The sequence below is a fragment of the Rhinichthys klamathensis genome, unplaced genomic scaffold (assembly GCF_029890125.1).
Source record: "Rhinichthys klamathensis goyatoka isolate OS25496 unplaced genomic scaffold, OSU_Roscu_1.1 h1tg000011l_1, whole genome shotgun sequence".
NCBI lineage: Eukaryota > Metazoa > Chordata > Actinopteri > Cypriniformes > Leuciscidae > Rhinichthys > Rhinichthys klamathensis.
Window position 1 is genome coordinate 10,678,203 of NW_026606564.1, and position 12,379 is coordinate 10,690,581.

Here is a 12,379-nt window from a genome sequence, read left to right on the forward strand (position 1 = left end):
AAGGATGATGTTGTTAAAGTTGGCAGCAAGGTACTTTGAACGGCTTTTCCAGGCGCACTTGGCTCTCTCGAAACACTAAAGACATCAATCGACGAGGATGGTATTCGAACTCACGCGTGCAGAGCACAATGGATAAGCAGTCCATCGCCTTAACCACTCGGCCACCTCGTCACTCGCCTGCAAGTCTGCCCGAAGCTGGGCTGTGGTGTGTTTCTGCAGCTATTTTAAGGATGATGTTGTTAAAGTTGTCAGCAAGGTACTTTGAACGGCTTTGCAGGTCAGTTGACGGTAACCCTTCGACTGACCTGCAAGGAGCATTGGGTTCTATGGGTTAGGAGACTCACAACTGTGTTGATAGAGGGAGATGTGCTTATGTTTATTTTCTGTGCTGCTTCTGCTTTGTTGGAAAGAACCTAGAGAGAACGCCTGTGTCGAGAAAAAGGCAGCATAGCTTGCATTGGACCTCTCTCAGAATATGTTTGCAGTGTCCTTGCACTCTTCATTATCCTACCCAACCTCGTAGGGGGCTCGTCGAATCGATCCCGAACTCAAACATATTCTTGGAGATTGAGCGTTATAACTCCGCCCCTTTGCTACCAGGATACCCATAATTCTTTCCCCCCAAAATTACGAAAGCAGCACACTTTTTGTTCTTTGAGTGAAGAGAGAACAAGGAATAAACCTTTTTGTGCACATCACTCGCCTGTTTCGTAGACACACCATGCAGCCGTCAGTGCCAAAAAGCTTATTACATGGCAGTTTAAAGCTTGATACCACCCTGTCGTTACATGTCCAGATAAAAGCACCGGAGACGTCGCTACCTTCGCCAGGCATTCTTTCGCAGAGGCAATATCGTAGTCTATGAGGCTCATCCGAGACGTGATCTTTGCTGGTTGAAAACTTTACTCAATACCCCGCTGGGATGACTTGAAATACAGTCAGCCTTGGCAATTTTTGTCAGCTTCTTATGAGGCTTCGTGACTTGTTGAAAAAAAGAATTGTGTTTTGGCTCCCTGAACGTGCTGCTTTTGCTGTGGTGGCGAAAGCAAGAGCTTGAATAAGGCTGGTGTAGCCAGGATTAGGACCTCCCTTAGAATGTGTTTTTGTATTTCTAATGGTCATATCCATGCACCAGGGGGCTTCTTGTATTGACCCTGTCCTCAACAATGTTTTAAGAAATTAACATGAGCATTTTCTGCAGCTATAATTATATTATATTAAAGCTGCAGTAGGGAGTTTTGAGAAAACGTTGACTTAGCCTGAAAATTTGAACAAGCACAACTTACAGGTCCCACCCCCTTGCTCTCTGCTGCGCTACAGCACTCCCTCCACAGCAGGCTAGTAAACAGGGCCACTGATAACAGCGGATAAAAAGTTATATGGCACATTTACTAATAGGGACTAAACGTCAATAATATGCTTTACATTGACTATGGCCTGCCCATACTTTGACTACAAACTTGGTCCTCAAATCATTATGTATTTTGCAATGGCCTACATGTAACTTTATCGTTGCACTCTTTCTATAAGTTATAAATAGCTAGTAAGATAACGGTAACTAACGTTAGAGTATGTAAGTAATTATTCTAGCGATATATAATGCTAGAAAAGGTGTGCTAGTACATTATTTCAGCAACATGACAAGCCAGTGAATTAGCAGGTTTTAATTGTTGCTTAGCAGAGTGCGTGACATTTTATCTACATGTTATGCGGCTAGAGTTTTGACACCGAGTCAATGGGCTCTGTGTAATTCTTTCTTTTTCGCTTGTTTATCGTCATCAGTCTTTTTCCTTTTACCTCTTTGTTTTATGAGCAGGTGTCACTCGAGAATTGGCAGTTTAGGTTGTTTCTCCGTCATAAGCACAGCTGCAGCACGCCGGAAATCTTGAGTTTGAACGACGGTACGCGCTCGCGCTGTGCAAGAGAGGGGTGTGATCAGCGCGTACACGAGCGTGATTGACACTTCTAAGACATTCCGGTTGTTTCTGACCGGGAGCGTGTATTTCTTGCAAATGGCAATAGGACCACTAGGAGGAGCCAGTGGAGCGTGATTTTTACACAGATTATCTGTCTCATATTCTACTGTCAGGACATAATGACAGTTTTAGCAAATACATTTTTTCAAAAGTTACCTACAGCAGCTTTAAGGATGATGTCGTTAAAGTTGGCAGCAAGGTACTTTGAACGGCTTTGCCAGGCGCACTTGGCTCTCTCGAAACACTAAAGACATCATACGACGAGGATGGGATTCGAACCCACGCGTGCAGAGCACAATGGATTAGCAGTCCATCGCCTTAACCACTCGGCCACCTCGTCACTCGCCTGCACGTCTGCCCGAAGCTGGGCTGTGGTGTGTTTCTGCAGCTATTTTAAGGATGATGTCGTCAAAGTTGGCAGCAAGGTACTTTGAACGGCTTTTCCAGGCGCACTTGGCTCTCTCGAAACACTAAAGACATCAATCGACGAGGATGGGATTCGAACCCACGCGTGCAGAGCACAATGGATTAGCAGTCCATCGCCTTAACCACTCGGCCACCTCGTCACTCGCCGGCACGTCTGCCTGAAGCTGGGCTGTGGTGTGTTTCTGCAGCTATTTTAAGGGTGATGTTGTTAAAGTTGGCAGCAAGGTACTTTGAACGGCTTTTCCAGGCGCACTTGGCTCTCTCGAAACACATCAATCGACGAGGATGGGATTCGAACCCAGGCGTGCAGAGCACAATGGATTAGCAGTCCATCGCCTTAACCACTCGGCCATCTCGTCACTCGCCTGCAAGTCTGCCCGAAGCTGGGCTGTGGTGTGTTTCTGCAGCTATTTTAAGGATGATGTTGTTAAAGTTGGCAGCAAAGTTCATTGAACGGCTTTGCCAGGCGCACTTGGCTCTCTCGAAACACTAAAGACATCTTTCGACGAGGATGGGATTCGAACCCATGCGTGCAGAGCACAATGGATTAGCAGTCCATCGCCTTAACCACTCGGCCACCTCGTCACTCGCCTGCACGTCTGCCCGAAGCTGGAGAGAGAGAAAAAGAAAGAGAGAAGATGAAAAAAATCCATCAAACTGAATGAACACTCACAAAGGATTTAAATAAAGGGTTTAATTGTTTTTTGACTATTTAAAAGTACCATTTAAAACTAAAAATACTGATCTGACAAACACACCACACACTCTTGCCAGGACTTGCACCTGGAATCTTTCACCCAAAGGATGAATGTGTTACTATTACACCACATGAGTTGTGTTTACACCACCAGCACTGCAAACACAGCAACTAAAAACAAAATGTTCACAAGACAGCAAACATAATTATAAACTGAACTATATACAAATATAGAAAACAACTATATGAAAACATAACTATATGCATAACTACGATATACACCAATTTAAAACAAAATCAAGGTCTTCCCTTTACATTCTCCCTCCACTGCTCTATAGAGAGGCCTGAGGCTGGACAATACCACCGGCCCTTCAGCTGAGTGTGGCCATTTGTCTTATTTTTTTGCCAGAAAACTGTTTGTGAGTACAGAAACATTAAAAAAAAAAAAAAAAGAGGACAGCAACTCAATCGTACAGGCTGCGTTTGGTTGTTAAAAAGCAAATGTTTCCCACTTAACCCTTTCGCACGTACGTTCTAAAATAGTCAGACTGGCAGCCTGGCGTGAGTTTTTTTCTGCGACCGTTATTTTGTAATCAATCGCGTTCTAATTTCCATGGAGACGCATGAACCTTGTCACGTGAAATTTCGCAGTCACAATGGCGCACACGATGGATAACCGTCTGCAGGTGAGTAGTTTTAATGTTTCGCTTTATTTTTTATTCAAAACCTCTCAAATAATTTGTTAGCGTGTACCGACTATGGTTGATATTGTTTTGTTTATGTCCCCCCCCTGCTTTGAATTTCGCTTGCACATGGTTCTTTGCATCTCCCTCACAACAGCCGCGTGACAATCGGTGAGTAACGTTAGGCTATATTTTAGTTTTTAATTGTATTCTGAAGCATCTAGAATTATTTACAAGCATGCAATACATATGAATAAAGAACGTAAAACGGACAGTGCTCAATAATGTGGTCATTACGGTTTGTTTGTCTGTCAACGCGCTGTTTTGCACATTGCAAATTGCAAATAAATATGTTCAGTAATCCGTGCATTCAGGAGGTAAAGTCGGGGTTCAGTTGAATTGATACTTTATAACATGAATATACCAAAGCACATATTTGCCGTTAAATCCTTTACATCGATTTTCTTGTTTGTTTTAGTTAATATTGTTACTGAGTTTTATATCTCTCAATAGCAAAGCAGAGAAAAGCTACATGGTATGACATTGTTGAATTATATTTTCCTATATACAAAACATTTGAGCAAGCTGTGTGAAATACAATTATATATGGTCACACCTTACTTATTAGCTTGCTCAAATGTTTGTTGGAAATATAATTTAAAGGGATAGTTCACTTTAAAATGAAAATTCTGTCATCATATACTCACCCTCAATTTGTTTCAAACCTGTATGAATTTCTTTCTTCTGCTGAACACAAAAGAAGATATTTTGAAGAATGTCAGCAACCAGACCTATAACTGGAGCCATTGACTTCCATAGTAGGAAAAAATATATACTATGGAAGTCAATGGCTCCAGTTAAAGGTATAGCGGAGGATCTTTCCGAATTTTAGAGAAAACTCACCCTCTCCATTTTTTTTTAAAATGCACATGCGCAACACTCTATTTGCTCCCGAGAGGGAATGCCTATTAAACATGTGCACGAGAGAGCATGATAGCTTACATTAACTTTTACTAGCAGTGATTTTAAATGGATTTCTCCAAATAGCATGACAAACTTTACCTGTCTAGTAGAATCTTTGCGACTGCGGCATCAGTGGGAAGCCCAACCTGTGCTTTTAGCGCACGCCAGCGTGTGAAATATTCACCCAAAATCACTCTGGTCTTGTTTCTATATCCTGCGGCCTTTCTCTTCTTATCATACACTTCGTATACATTTTTTCTCTTTCAACCCTCAGCCATTTTCAAAGGAATGGCTGAAACCGTAACTCATCACACATAATACAACTGAAAGTGTGCATGCGCAGAAAGCGAAAACTACATAGGGACGAGCACGTACGACGGCCTTACGTAAACATATCACCAGAATGATTGACACTTAGGTGGACCAATAGTATAGGCTACCCACCCGGAAAAAGAAAATCCTCCGCTATACCTTTAACTGTCTGGTCACTGACATTCTTCAAAATATCTTCTTTTGTGTTCAGCAGAAGAAACAAATTCATACAGGTTTAAAACAAATTGAGGGTGAGTATATGATGACAGAATTTTCATTTTAACTATCCCTTTAACGATGTCATACCATGTAGCTTTTCTCTGTTTTGCTAGTGAGATATATGTATAGTAGGGGTGGAACGGTACACAGAAGTCACGGTTCGGTTCATACCTCGGTTCAGACATCACGGTTCGGTACGATTTCGGTACAATGGAGGGAAAAGCAAAACAAAAATGCAGAAGGCATTGTATTTTTTAAATAAGTTTTATTATATAAAGGCATAGAACCAGTTTATTTGTAGTGCACTGACAATAGTTTTATATAATTAGTTTATTAATTAAATTAATGAAAAGACAAAAAGACCTTGCGATATGTTTGGTAATTGTACCTGAATTAATTTAAAATGAATTTGCTATATTTCAGATCAATATATTTGTTTTCCTTAATTTTAATTAACATTATTAATTAACAATGTAACATTATTCTCATCTGAATTATAAATAATTTATTTCTGTTAAAATAATACTACCATTAAAAACACATTCGATTTTCTTTTTTAATCAATGTAGAATGTGTAAGATTAGTGCTCCGAGGACAAGAAATGAAAACCAATGCAATATGACGAATGTCCAAAAGATGGGACCCACAGACTGTTTTGAAATGGAGTCGGATAAATATGTTTTTCTTTTAAAACTGTGTGTGTGTGTGTGTGTGTGTGTGTGTGTGTGATTTTGGTTGAGTGACAGTTGTAGGTTACAGTTTGACAAGAGTTTACAGTGTGACAAAAGCACAATGTTGTGTTTTATTGCGAGTGTACACAAATATAAGTAAACACTTTGCAGGTTTAATGATCTGTATGAACAAAATTACGGAGTATGTTTTTTTTTATGTTTCCACTGTTCGGTCGCGCGTCTCTCTCTCTCTCTCTCTCTCTCTCTCTCTCTCTCTCTCTCTCTCTCTCTCTCTCTCTCTCTCTCTCTCTCTCTCTCTCTCTCTCTCTACTCTCTCTCTCTCTCTCTCTCTCTCTCTCTCTCACACACACACACACAGTTCGATCTCGCCTCTCTCTCGCGCGCGCGCACACACACACACACACACACACACAGTCCAGCATTGCAATCTTGACATCGCAGCATGTTCATTATGCGGTCACGGTCACACCAAACACGAATAGAGCGTCAAATTCGCGTCTAGTTCGACGCTAGTCCAAAGCGAATAGGATGCGCGTATAAAGCCAACGTTTGAAGTGAACGCGCGTTCAGAGCTAAGCCGATGGTCCAGATTATGTGTCCCTAAAGAACCCGCGTATCTAACGGTAGTTCCGCATTACATTAATTAATTTGCACGCGAGTTTTATTTATTTTTATACCGTGTATTCTCCGTGTAAATTCGTGCACCGAACCGTGACGCCCGTACCGTTTCGGTTCGATACGAATACATATACCGTTCCACCCCTAATGTATAGTATAAGATTAGCATTATTCATAGAATTCAAACGTATGACATTTGTTAAAAAGAAATCACAAAATGTACACATTTCATGTATGTTTTATTAAATCTATTTTAATGTAAGTTAAATGTTTTTTTTAACACAATACGTTTATACTTACTAATATAATTACAAAACAGATTTACAATGAATATCAAAATAGTATCATCATAAACAAACAAAAATTCTATAAATATACTCTGACTTTTGATAAATGTTTTTGTTTAAAACAAACTATTATACATACCTTTATACTTAATAATATAATTACAATAAAAAAATAATTAAAATAGTATCATCATAAATTAATTAATATACTCTGACTTTTTACAGGCTTAATAATGCTTCAGTGTGTGGTACTCCTCAAAACATGGGACAGCACACAAGGGAGTGTTGCATGGCACACACATGTGCTTGGTGAGGCGCCTCTGCTTGCCCTTGCGTGTGCTGGAGAGGCAGACCTTGCAGTGCCGCCTGGTCTTGCTGCCCTGGGAAGTGGTCTGAGGGACTTCAGATGGGAAATGCCTGGCTGTAAGGCGCAGAGGAGTGTCTAAGGCAGGACGCCCTCCTTTGGTTGGACCGCGCGATGTGCTGTACTCCTCCAGCAGCCCTCTCATCAGGTTCGTCCTGAATTGTAGGGAGGTGATTTCCTTTCCTACTCATAGTAGAGCACATCAATAGGGAGGGAGGAGAATAGAATAGTATGTGACAGTATGGTCTGTTTATTATTGTGAATTTGTTAACACTTTAGATTACATTAATTAAAAATGTTATCACTTTTTATCTTGTTTATATTTATTATTAGATGATTTGTATCCATTTCTCACCAGTAATTTGCCGGTAGACGATGTGGCTGTTGAGTAAAACAGTGTCAAGTACATGGAAAAATATCTTCTTGTACCACTTGGTAGACTTTCATTCATGCATTCATGGAAACCAGTCATCATATCAGCTTTGTCAACTGCCCCCATCTTTTCGTTATACTCCAGCACACAGACTGGCTTCATCCTTGGTTGCCCAGTGATGTGATCAAGCTTCCCTGTGGCTGCCATACCAGTTGGGTGGACTGTGGTAAGGACATGTACATCCCTCTTGTCGTGCCATTTTACTGCCATCTGTGACCCATTCTCTTCGAATTCCACCTCACCTTTTTTCATCTTACAGGTGAACTTTGGCATCCCTTTCCTGTTTGCGCGCACAGTCCCACAAGCTCCAGTGCCAAGTGACAAGAGGTGCTGGAAAAGTGTGGGACTACTGTACCAGTTGTCCACATAAAGAACATGACATTTTTTTAGGTAAGGTGCTAGAAGTGTCATCACAACGGACCCAGAAATCCCAAGTCCTGGGTAATGTTGGATGTCAGTGGTAGATCCGGTGTAAATTATCATGTCCTCCACATAACCAGTGAGCACATCACACAAAACAAAAAACTTGACCCCAAATCTGTGCCGTTTAGATGGAATAAACTGACGAAATGCCAGCCTGCCTTTCCACTTCATCAGAGACTCATCCACACACAGATCCCTGTATGGCACAAAAATGCGACGAAAGGAGGAGGTGAGAGCAGTAAATATGTGTCTGATTTTTTTCAGCGGGTCATTGGAAACTGCTGTCGCATTGTTTGCGAAGTGAAGACAGCGGAGGAGCAGAAGGAAGCGATCCTGTGAGAACAGAGACCCAAAAAATGGGGTGAAGAGCATGGGGTCTGTGCTCCAGTAATCACGAAGTGATGGTTTTTTTATCACCCCCATTAAGAGAACTGCCACTAAAAATGTGTACATTTCAGGGATATTTGTTGGAACCCATTTAACCAGCTTTCCTTTAATTTCCCTTTCTTGCAAGTCAGAGGCATAGCGGTTTGTTTCCTCCACAATTTCTCCCATGACATCTTCTGTGAGGAACAATTTAAAACAATTGACCTCACTGGGTGATTCTGGTGGATTTTGCACACCACAGAGCTGGTTGTCAAAATTGCCTGGCCCAGGAGGATTAAAAAGGTTGGTTGCCTTCCATAACAATGAGTTTACCTCTTCTGCCTCATTTAGGACTGGTGTCGTCTCTTCATCTGCGATGTTGTCAAGAGCTTCAAGGTTTGGGGGAAGATCTTCATCGCTGTCACTCTCTGCCTCGCTGTCAAAAATCTCCTCATCAGAATTAAAAAAAATGTCCTCAATTTCCTCATTTGTCAGTTGTCGTCTTTTATATAAATTTTCTGTCATTTTCTCTGAAGTTGGTGAGCTTGATTAAAGTTGTGTCTTTAAATTAGAACAAAGGCGAGTGTGAGGTAACGGTGACGTCAGCTCTACATCATTTGTCAGCGGGAAAAAAAGACTCGCAATGCATGACAGTTCAAATCTTTTTTTATTTATTATACAAAATATTTACAAACTTGTAGTTATTAACATCGTTAAATATATGTAAGGGAACTCCTAATGTGGTTTTAATACTTAGAGAAAAAAAGATCATGTTAGTTGATCGGTAAGATATACGGGCTATGGGCGCCGCCATTATTTGTTTACAACACTGATGGAGAGTTGGACTCAGAGCCTGCTGGATTTACAACATGCAAGATCATCCATGTCTCCCGAAATATATGACAGTAACCCCCGCTTCACTGCATCTCACGCGACGCTCCTGCTTGAGGCTCACGCGCTGCTCCTGGTGTGAATCCACTCATTGATTAACATGCACGCACGCCGAAAAAAAAATGCGCTGCTCGCGTCGCTGACGCTTGCGGTGTGAAAAGGCCGTTTTCTCTACAAGGTGTGTTTGACTCGAATAAATATTAATATTACATCATGTTTAAAAGGTTATTTTGTTGTTATAAATATTCGTGTGCAATAATAAACTATATATTTGTTATTGTGTAATGTAATTTGTAATGTAAAGTGTAAATTGTGTAATGTAAAGTGAATGAAACCTAAAATAAACATTAAAATACTCTGAACAGTTGTGATAATGATGAGAGCTGTGCACGTCCGTCTCTGGCTCAGTGCCAGTCAAAGCGGGAAAGCAGTAAAAGCAAAAGTTTGAAATTTTGAATTTAGCAGTTGATCACGTGATTCACTGAACGTTCTAATCACACCGGTGTGATCGTACGCTCCAGGGACCAGCCAAGACTGATCACACCGGTGTGATCGTACGCGTCAAAGGGTTAAATATGACTTACCAATTTCCAGGACGATGAAAACCAAATCAAATCAATATTTTTTAATCCAGGTATAAGGTCTTTAATCACACAGACACTTTCTTTCAACAGGTCTGCCATTATACAACAGAGAGTAGGGGGTGGGGGGTTAAAGAAATTCAATTCAGTCAAACTGCCAGCCAACCATCTTGGATCACCTAAGATGACTGACCGTGCCAGGCACAGGTATTTATATAAGCTACCTGAAAAAAAATCAAGGTCCTCCCTGTACATTTTCCCTCCACTGCTCAATAGAGAGGCCTGAGGCTGGACAATACCACCGGCCCTTCAGCTGAGTGTGGCCAGTTGTCTTATTTTTTGCCAGCCCACACTGCTTGCAGATATAGTGATATATATCCTTTGCTAGTCTTTTCCGTGGTGGTTCACCCCTAGCCACTCGCTCTTCATCCTCTCGGGCAGCTTTCTGCCTTCTCCAGGTGCGCTGCCTGGGCTGAGTTTGTGGTGGCAGGTTATCAGGCAGCTGGAATTGGAAAGGTGGCTGGAATTGGGGAGTGGGCTGGAATTGGGGAGTGGGTTGGTATTGGGAAGGTGGCTGGAATTGGGGAGTGGGCTGGAATTGGGAAGGTGGCTGGAATTGGGGAGTGGGCTGGAATTGGGAAGGTGGCTGGAATTGGGAAGGTGGCTGGAATTGGGGAGTGGGCAGGAATTGGGAAGGTGGCTGGAATTGGGGAGTGGGCAGGAATTGGGAAGGTGGCTGGAATTGGGGAGTGGGCAGGAATTGGGAAGGTGGCTGGAATTGGGAAGGTGGCTGAAATTGGGAAGGTGGCTGGAATTGGGGAGTGGGCTGGAATTGGGAAGGTGGCTGGAATTGGGGAGTGGGCTGGAATTGGGAAGGTGGCAGGAATTGGGAAGGTGGCTGGAATTGGGGAGTGGGCTGGAATTGGGAAGGTGGCTGTAATTGGGAAGGTGGCTGGAATTGGGAAGGTGGCTGGAATTGGGGAGTGGGCTGGAATTGGGAAGGTGGCTGTAATTGGGAAGGTGGCTGGGATTGGGAAGGTGGCTGTAATTGGGAAGGTGGCTGGGATTGGGAAGGTGGCTGGAATTGGGAAGGTGGCTGGGATTGGGAAGGTGGCTGTAATTGGGAAGGTGGCTGGAATTGGGAAGGTGGCTGGAATTGGGGAGTGGGCTGGAATTGGGAAGGTGGCTGGAATTGGGGAGTGGGCTGGAATTGGGAAGGTGGCTGGGATTGGGAAGGTGGCTGTAATTGGGAAGGTGGCTGTAATTGGGAAGGTGGCTGGGATTGGGAAGGTGGCTGTAATTGGGAAGGTGGCTGTAATTGGGAAGGTGGCTGGGATTGGGAAGGTGGCTGTAATTGGGAAGGTGGCTGTAATTGGGAAGGTGGCTGTAATTGTGGAGGGTGCTGTAATTGGGCAGGGGGCTGTAATTGGGAAGGTAGCTGTAATTGGGGTGGGGGCTGTAATTGGGAAGGTGGCATAAACTGGGTAGACTGAGGCACTGGTAGACCTGTTGGGTAGCTGGAAATGGGTGGGTAGGACCCAAGAGTGGAGGATGCAAAGTGTGGTGCTGGTGGGTATATGGGAAATGAAGAGGAAGATACAGGAGGAGGGGTGGGCGGTGGGCGGTGGGCGGTGGGGGGTTGGCACCTTTTGGACTTTCGCTTGTGTATGAAGGCCTCTCCCTCCTGATTTTCTGGCTCCTCAAATACCATGGCCTCATGCCCATGCTGTGCAGGAGCAGCTGGAAGGGTGCGTGCTTCAGGAAGTAACCCCTTTGCCAAATATAATTGTTTGGGCAGTGTAGTACCCTGTAGCAGCATGTCTCTGTCCACACGTTTCTGTCTTCTTAATAGCCTGCAAGAGAAACATTCTTCATCTTAAAGTTAGCAATTTTAACGGATTAAAGCCCATTGTCTTTACTTAGTATAATTTCTAAAGGAAACATGTAAAGGAAGGTTTAGACCTGCACTGCGCTGATTACACACACCTGCATCTCATGTTCAAACACTCACTTAAGCCACACTCACACAACACTCTGGGCTAAACATTTCCAAGCATTTTTCTATGTGTTTACCTGCCTGCTGTGACCTTGTCTGTTCCTGATCTTCTGCCTTGTTCCTGTATCCCGTTTGTTTTGTTTTTTGTTTTTTTTGCCTGCCCTGATATCCTGCCTGTAAATTGACCACGGTTTTGCCTAATCTTCTCTGCTGTGTTTGCTGGTGTATGACCCTTGCCTGGTGACTACTCTGTTTAATAAAGACAAGCTGCTCTTGGATCTGAATGACTCCTATGCTTCGTAATAGATTTGCTATACTGTTTTGAACCCCCTCCTTCTCCAATGACCATTTGTTCCCAAAGAGACAGAGGGGGTACATGCTGTGTCTGATAGCGATCAAGGCCTGTAGGCCAAGATGTTTGTGTACATTGGGAGTTTACAATGGGGGAAGTG

The 12,379-nt window shown here is 42.9% G+C and overlaps 4 non-coding genes across 4 annotated transcripts; 1 reads left to right on the forward strand and 3 right to left on the reverse strand.

The window, feature by feature from the left end:
* Window positions 1-832: 832 nt before the first annotated feature.
* Window positions 833-973, forward strand: LOC130102120 (U4 spliceosomal RNA). Its single transcript, XR_008809133.1, has one exon. It is a non-coding gene; the product is annotated as a U4 spliceosomal RNA (small nuclear RNA).
* Window positions 974-2,234: 1,261 nt separating this feature from the next.
* trnas-gcu (transfer RNA serine (anticodon GCU)) lies at window positions 2,235-2,316 on the reverse strand. Its single transcript has one exon. It is a non-coding gene; the product is annotated as a tRNA-Ser (tRNA).
* A 144-nt stretch (window positions 2,317-2,460) lies between these two features.
* On the reverse strand, window positions 2,461-2,542 carry trnas-gcu (transfer RNA serine (anticodon GCU)). Its single transcript has one exon. It is a non-coding gene; the product is annotated as a tRNA-Ser (tRNA).
* A 363-nt stretch (window positions 2,543-2,905) lies between these two features.
* Window positions 2,906-2,987, reverse strand: trnas-gcu (transfer RNA serine (anticodon GCU)). The gene has a single exon. It is a non-coding gene; the product is annotated as a tRNA-Ser (tRNA).
* Between the last annotated feature and the right edge of the window lie 9,392 nt (window positions 2,988-12,379).